Source organism: Acartia tonsa, chromosome 10 (assembly GCF_053477335.1).
Source record: "Acartia tonsa isolate MP-2025a chromosome 10, ASM5347733v1, whole genome shotgun sequence".
NCBI lineage: Eukaryota > Metazoa > Arthropoda > Copepoda > Calanoida > Acartiidae > Acartia > Acartia tonsa.
The window spans coordinates 4327760-4335540 of NC_137269.1; the positions used below are offsets into that span (position 1 = coordinate 4327760).

The 7781-nt window shown below is 29.3% G+C and overlaps 1 long non-coding RNA gene across 1 annotated transcript; it reads right to left on the reverse strand.

Moving 5' to 3' along the window:
• Window positions 1–1604: 1604 nt before the first annotated feature.
• On the reverse strand, window positions 1605–7089 carry LOC145329211 (uncharacterized). The gene is made up of 4 exons (XR_013882805.1): window positions 6940–7089; window positions 3679–3751; window positions 3451–3518; window positions 1605–1853 (listed from the first exon to the last, which is right to left on the reverse strand). It is a non-coding gene; the product is annotated as an uncharacterized LOC145329211 (long non-coding RNA).
• Between the last annotated feature and the right edge of the window lie 692 nt (window positions 7090–7781).

The following is a 7781-nucleotide window of genomic DNA, read 5'->3' on the forward strand; positions in this document are numbered from 1 at the left end:
GCCAAAATTATAGTATATACGAATTGTTGATTATAATTATAATAAGAATTGAATATCATAATTATTGTTTTTTTTTGTTTTGTTGATTTTCTTTATATTATAACCAAATAAAGTATGACAACTTGGTTATTATATTGATTCGAACAAGTATTTAATTATAAAGAATGGTTTATAATAATTTCTTCAATCGAATAAAGAAGGGATTATTGATTGATTTACTTTTCGATTCTATTAGCCAATTAAAGAATGAATTAACGGCTGACATGTTTTACAACAACTAGATAAAGTTTGAATTATCTTTTTATAATAATTATTCAATCGAATAAAGAAGGGATTATTGATTGATTTACATACTGATTATTAGCCAATTAAAGACTGAATTAACGGCTGATACATTTTACGCGATTTTATAAAGAGTTAATTATAAAATGCTTAATTTAGGGACGCAGGTTTATAAAGAGTGAATTATAAAATGCTTAGTTTAGGGACATGTCAATAAATACCAGCTTTAATATTTTATTCCTGATTAGGATTGACTTAAGGAGATATAAACACTGGTTCTTGTGTATTAGCTGGTGTATACATTGCACTCCTTCTTGTATAACTTAGGGACATTAACCCTATAACTTTATAATTTGAGCAAACACATTTGTAAAAAATGTAATAATATGGCGCTGATAAATGTTTGAGTAGAATCACCCCCCAGAGTGAGATGGTTTAACAGAAACCAGGCAATGTCTAGGTAAAAACCTCGAGAAAGGGCAAGGTTTGTAGATATTAATCATGCAGGCTTTGTCTAAAATTTTCGTCGTCAAAGGTTGTCTTGGACAAAAATAATTTAAAACTAGAAACTTGAAAAGCAAGATCTTATTATAAAATCTTATCTGGTATCTTTAAGCCATTTTTTAAAAAAGAATATCAAGACCATTAAAGAAGATAGGAACAGGGAAACTTAACTCCACTACTCATTTGATCTTTGAAATGAATTTAAAAATTACGTTTACTTTTATGTAATTGAAATGAAATATGTCTAATATTTATATACATGTGTATATTATGTGTATATACATGTATATATAATACATGTGTATATTATATATATGTATGTATATATGTATGTATATTTTGCGTCTCGAAAAGGGGTTGTTGTATTTCATAATGTACCTTGATATTTGGCGCTCCAATAAACGTAGTGCGCACTCGAAAAACCGGTAATTTTATACCTAAAGGGTTGGAACTTTTTGGGGTTTTTATTTCAAAAATATTATTTATGTACATTAATGTGCAATTTCTATTACTTTTTCGCGATTTTTTGGTATGTTTTTAAGCGTAAAAACGCTATTTACTTGAAAAATCAGGAAGATAGTATTTTATGAGCGCACACTGTATTGTTTGTGTGAGTATTGTAAAAACATTGACCACTTTTGAGATTTGAATTTTCCGATATTCACGAAACCCAACTAAAAACCGTTACAAATTGTTTACAAATATAAGACCATATCGATCGTTATGGTAATGTGTAGACAAATACTTTCTGAAATATTTATTCCATATCTGTGTATTGTGCAGACATAAGAAAATAAAATAATATATCTTAATGCAGATTGGTTATGTAATATATATATTTACATCTGTATTTATATAGATATATTTTTTAGATACATATTATAAATTTACGTATTTTTTAAAGGAAAAAGAAACCGGTGATGAGATCAAGTACAACAAGATGAATCTGACCTCGGATACTAGACAAGCGGTCTTCAATGCTTTATTGGGATTCAAGGTGAGTTTTACCTTATATAATTCTTCAATATTAGGTACAATCTGAGATGTTTTATAGAGGATGGTCGATCCTGAAAAATAAGAATATTTTTAGGGATTTTTATATCCAATATATAACTTGTTATGAAAAAGTTTTTAATAGTTAATTTTTTAGGAAACTTATGGACTCGATGGACTTGCAAGAGATTTTTATATCCAATATACAACTTGTTATGAAAAAGTTTTTAATAGTTAAGATAATTTACAAAACACTTTTACTGGCTTCAAAAGCAAATACTTATAATTATTATTTTACTTCATAATAAATAATTAATAAGCATTTTGTTGTGTAAATATAAAAGATGCGGTATAAGCAAATAAAAACGTTTATTTATGTATCATAAAGAATAGTAATTTGATTTAGTTTAATTGCGTAGATAAGAATCAATTCCGCAAGCAAAAAAAGAACCTTGTGAACGAAAGGGGAGAAAAATTTTTCATTCAACGGCTAGGCGAAACTGTAAGACTCAATTATCTTGCCGCAATCGCGGACGTGATTAGTTACCCCCCTTTTTTTTATAATGTTGGTAACATAATTTCCTAACTAAGTTTTATATATTATTTATGGTACATAACAAAGAATAATTTTCAAGCCTTTATTTTCTTACACACACAAAGAAGTTTGGGAACTAGTTGTTTAACAACAAAAGATAATATACTAACAAGTTAGAAAAATAGGGTCTAAATAATTCTATTTTTATTTTAATTTTATTTAGGTTTCGGCGGTTGTTTTAGCAGCTGTAGGTTTCAGCCTGAAGAGATGTAAGGAGTAAAGTTAATAATAAAATAATTGTTTTGTAATTGACGTTTTTCTTGTATGTCAATCATTAATTGTTATCTATTATAAAAATGTACAACCTATTGATATGTTATTAAAATTCATTGCACGTAATAAAATTTAAAAATAAAATAATATTGCAAATTTGTTTTTAACTTGCGGAAAAACAAAACTGGCTAAAAAGGCTTATATACCAAATATTAGTATCACGTCATTATACTAGTGTTTTTGTATTTTAAATCGTTATACAAGTATATTTGTTCTAAAGCCAATGCAAATTCTTTTACCAATTATTTTACACATAATTCCATCCTTTATATTGTAAATTAAACACTTTGCGGAAATTGTAAAACGTTAGTAGGGCTTAGCCTAACCCGGATGCCAAGCCTAGTAAAGCTAGTTTTTATGTTGCTTTGTCATGCTAAATCGTGCTAGGTAGAATATCTTGTTTTGCACAAGAAGGTGTTCTTACTTTTTCCGCAAAGTGTTTAATTTACAATATAAAGGATGGAATTATGTGTAAAATAATTGGTAAAAGAATTTGCATTGGCTTTAGAACAAATATACTTGTATAACGATTTAAAATACAAAAACACTAGTATAATGACGTGATACTAATATTTGGTATATAAGCCTTTTTAGCCAGTTTTGCAAAACATTTATTTTTAAATAATATACGGCGGGCCCGCATAGCTTGCCCTGGCACAGAAACGCCTTTTTAGAAAGTGCGTACCGTACCGGATAGGTTTACCACTAAACCATTAGGCTAGCTATGGATGTACTACAAATTTTTACACATTATGTTTGATAAATATCGTTTTAGCGTATTTTAAATATATTTTAATAATTACCTTTTTATGTTTTTGTAGTTTTTTTGCCTTTATACAAGATAGGTAGGACACGGGGGTATTCAGGGTTCCTATAATATTAAAAGATTAACATTAAAGATATAATTGTTCTTTTTTAAAAAGACATTTTTCAGTATGGAGAAAAGATTTTATTACAAACATGAAGATGGTTGTCTTTTAAAATATAACAATATAAAAATTGAGCGAAAATAATTTCTGTCAAATATTCACCTTTAAGTCTTTTAATAGTATAGGATGTGTGTTATTTTGATGATATAACTCGATGAGTGCGTTATCCTTCCGTCTGAAAGAAAAAGGCAATTTTATAAAAAATGTTTATGAGGTTTGATAATCTCTACAATTATTTTTTTATTAACATTCAGAATATATAAACCATAAGTCACAATTTTTGGGGAAATGGTTTAATAGATAATTCAAATTACATGCCATAATAGTCACAATTATAATCAGGGAAATGGTTTAATGAGTATGATGTATAACTGTCTATCTATATATTTATAACTTAGGATGAAAAGTTATAAGAAATAGAGACAGACATTAAATTATTATACAAAAGATAGAGTGAAGGGGAAAATAGGTAAGGCTATATTATAGCCATATTTTAGGGGACAATTTATTAAAAAGGATTTAAATTTACATTTTAAACTTTTATAACGTCTACCTATTTTTAATTTTCTGTACTTGTTTGGTATACCAAATTTAATGTTATTAAAGGTAAATAAACTCGTTACATTAAAGCTTAACACAAATAGATATAACGCAAAATTAACGTCAATTAAACTAAAGTATGTTAGCAATATGAGAAAGAATGTTGTATTAAAAATGAATTTAGTAAAACTATGTAAAGACTGATAGTTATTACTGCTATTAATTTGTTGTGTATTATTTGTAAAATTAGTATTCAAATCATTTTTTTCAAAAAGATGATGTCGGTAAATTTTCTTTTCAAGATTGATTACATTAACCTTATTTGATAAAGATATATCAACAGAAAGATTTAAAAAAGGGACTGACTTACTGAACCTACTATCTGTAATGTTTATAGGGTTCTCCAAAGATACATCAACGGAATGATTTAAAAAAGGGACTGACTTACTGAACTTACTATCTGTAATGTTGATAGGGTTCTCCAAAGATATATCAACAGAATGATTTAAAACAGGGACTGACTTACTGAACTTACTATCTGTAATGTTGATAGGGTTCTCCAAAGATACATCAACGGAATGATTTAAAACAGGGACTGACTTACTGCACTTACTATCTGTAATGTTGATAGGGTTCTCCAAAGATACATCAACAGAATGATTTAAAACAGGGACTGACTTACTGAACTTACTATCTGTAATGTTGATAGGGTTTTCCAACATAGTATCATTATTTACAACAGGGACTGTGTAGTATGGCACACTATTTGTACAATTAAAAGAGTTATTTTGTGCATTTTTAGGACGACGCTTTCTTACGTGTCTTTTTCTGACCTTTTTAACTTTTCTAAAAAATTGTTCTTTAGACATGCATCTACAGGGTGATCATATAAGTCTTCAGCATAAATGTCAAATTGCTCCCAGTCAACATCTACCCTTTTTATCATGTTTTTCTGTATCCTAGATTCTTTGGATATAAAACTGTCAATGGTAGCTTCGTGGGTACGCAAAAAATTTTCAAAGCCGAAAAGCGTAAGCTGGCCATTTTGCATGGCAGCGGTCGAATTAAGCAGGTGCCGAAGGTCATAGGGAATATATTTATATACCGCACTAATAATTTTTCTCTGCTTTTCCCGCTCAGAAATAATAGTGTCAGATATATTTTCAAGGTATTTTTTGTATTCCCACAAAATGGACATAACGGATTTAGAGTAAGGTTTAAATTTATAAAATTTTTCCTCTACTTCAAACATGTTTGCAATTGACCCATTAAGGACACGATTTACTTTATTTAAATATTCGCTAGTAGGGAGATCTAACGGGTTACCCCCAGCCATTTCCAATTTTTCTTTGATTTCCTTAGATATGGACATGTGAATTAACATATTATATTCACATGGGCTAAAGTCCGAAAGATCAAAACTATCCAACTGATTTAAAAAAGCTTTTAGCCCTACTGTTTCTATGGACATCAATTGGCGATGGATAACTCTTTGTTTTTGGAAAAGTTTATCTGCATTGTACGTGTTTTTTCTATTTGCTAAGAAAGGGGGCTCAAGGTTGTTAAAGGTGTTACACTTTAAATGAGGGGCGTTGTAAGTATTCTCTGAGTTTTGTGCTTTAAAGATTTGTTTTATTTGTTGGCTAGTTTGATCTAATAGCAATTCTTTGTTTATTCTATCCAACCCTTTAGCCTTATTTATATGGTCCTCTATTGAAGAGAGAAGTTCCCTAGCATGAATTGTGGATAATCCCGTAGGAGATAAATCTCGCTGGTTTGGCCTGTAGACGGGAATATCAGTTGTAGCGTAGCGATAATTCTGAGGGCCAAAACTAAGTATAGGGTTTAGGCTAGGAGGGGGTTGGCTGAAATCATTCCTTATTGCATTATTAGAATTAACCTGTAGGTTGGATATGTCACTTGCCATTTTATTAAGACTGTTTACAATATCTCCCATATTATTTTTTAAAGCATTAATTTGATCTTCATTATTAGAAGTAGAGTTATGGGAATTAACCGGAGGATTAACCTGAGGAGCAGGTGCAGAAGGGGCTAGTAAAGGGGCTCTAGGTGCATTTTTTATGAATTTCCGTCCAAACGTTCTCCATCTACCCCTCATACCTATAGACGCCTCGTCATCACTGACGTCATAATCCCTATATCTGTCCATTTTGGTATAATTTTTGTTAAAAGCAGAATGAAGCTTTGGAAATTATTATGAACAGAGAGTTGAATTTACTATGAATATATTTGTATAACGATAGCAAGATAGCAAAAAAAATTTTTATTCAATAGGGAGCTTGTGATAATATTAGAAGATATATTGTTTAATAATAGTGGAACGATTTCAACAAAAGCAGTATGAAGCTATGTATAATATGTAAATGTATAAAATAATGTTAAGTTAACTCTAAGGTTAATATAAGGGACGAAATTGTGATTTTGGATAATAAATATTTCAACAAGATTTTACATATAATTATAGCAGTATGAAGCTATGTATAATATGTAAATGTATAAAATAATGTTAAGTTAACTCTAAGGTTAATATAAGGGACGAAATTGTGATTTTGGATAATAAATATTTCAACAAAATTCTACATATAATTATAGCAGTATGAAGCTATGTATAATATGTAAATGTATAAAATAAGGTTAAGTTAACTCTAAGGGTAATATAAGGTAAATTAAAGGGACAAATTGTGACTATAGATAATATATTGAGTCTTTTATATGTGGAGGAACTGAGAAGGGACAGCACCCCCGCGGAAAAAAAGATACTAAAATTGTAATGAAGAAAAAAAATCAAAAAAGAAATCTGACCGGTTCAAAAAGATTCGGTGGCTTTGCCTCCATATTACATTTTTACGTACTTAATTAACTAAGATATTTTATCAACAAGGTATATTTCACTAATTTGACATTTCAAATAGAGTATATATATGGTTAAACTTTGAGTGTGTTAAAAAGACTGGCTTCTTCTACAGGTAGTTTGTGCTTCCTTCTTGTCTGGTTGTCCGCACGCGCAGTATGCATGGTTGTGGTTTATATTTTTCGGAGGTGTTACAAAAGTTGTAACATCCCTTAAGAATCCTAAGATTTGAAAGATTCTGAAACAAACTTCGTCAAAGAACCAATTATCATTAGACCCATCAGAATTAAACTTTTAAAGAAATCTACTAATCTGAATTAAGAAAACAAGGATGACAACATCCAGAAGCAGCGATGCTCTTAGATTTAAAAGAATCATACCAGACAGACAGACGGACACTTTAAATCATAGAGAAGCAACGCTTTAAAAAAATAGAAATACATTAGATTAATATTTTATCTCTAAATTTCCTCTAGTATAATGATTTTGTTAAATATGATTATAACCTATTTTAAAACAATTTCTATAGTCCACATATACCATCACTATTACAATATATAAACAGTATAGCTTAGAGTGAAAATGAATTATTAATAATAATATGATACAATACGTATAGACCTAAAGGGATAAGACAATGGCCGATAAATTAATGTACATCCCCAATGATGATACACAAAATTACCCATCCTGGAAGCGAAGATTAGTGGTTGAAACGTTTAAAAACTCAACTTAATAAACCAATCAATCAAAATTACCCAATGTTGTTAAGACAACGAGTAATAAAAGTTAT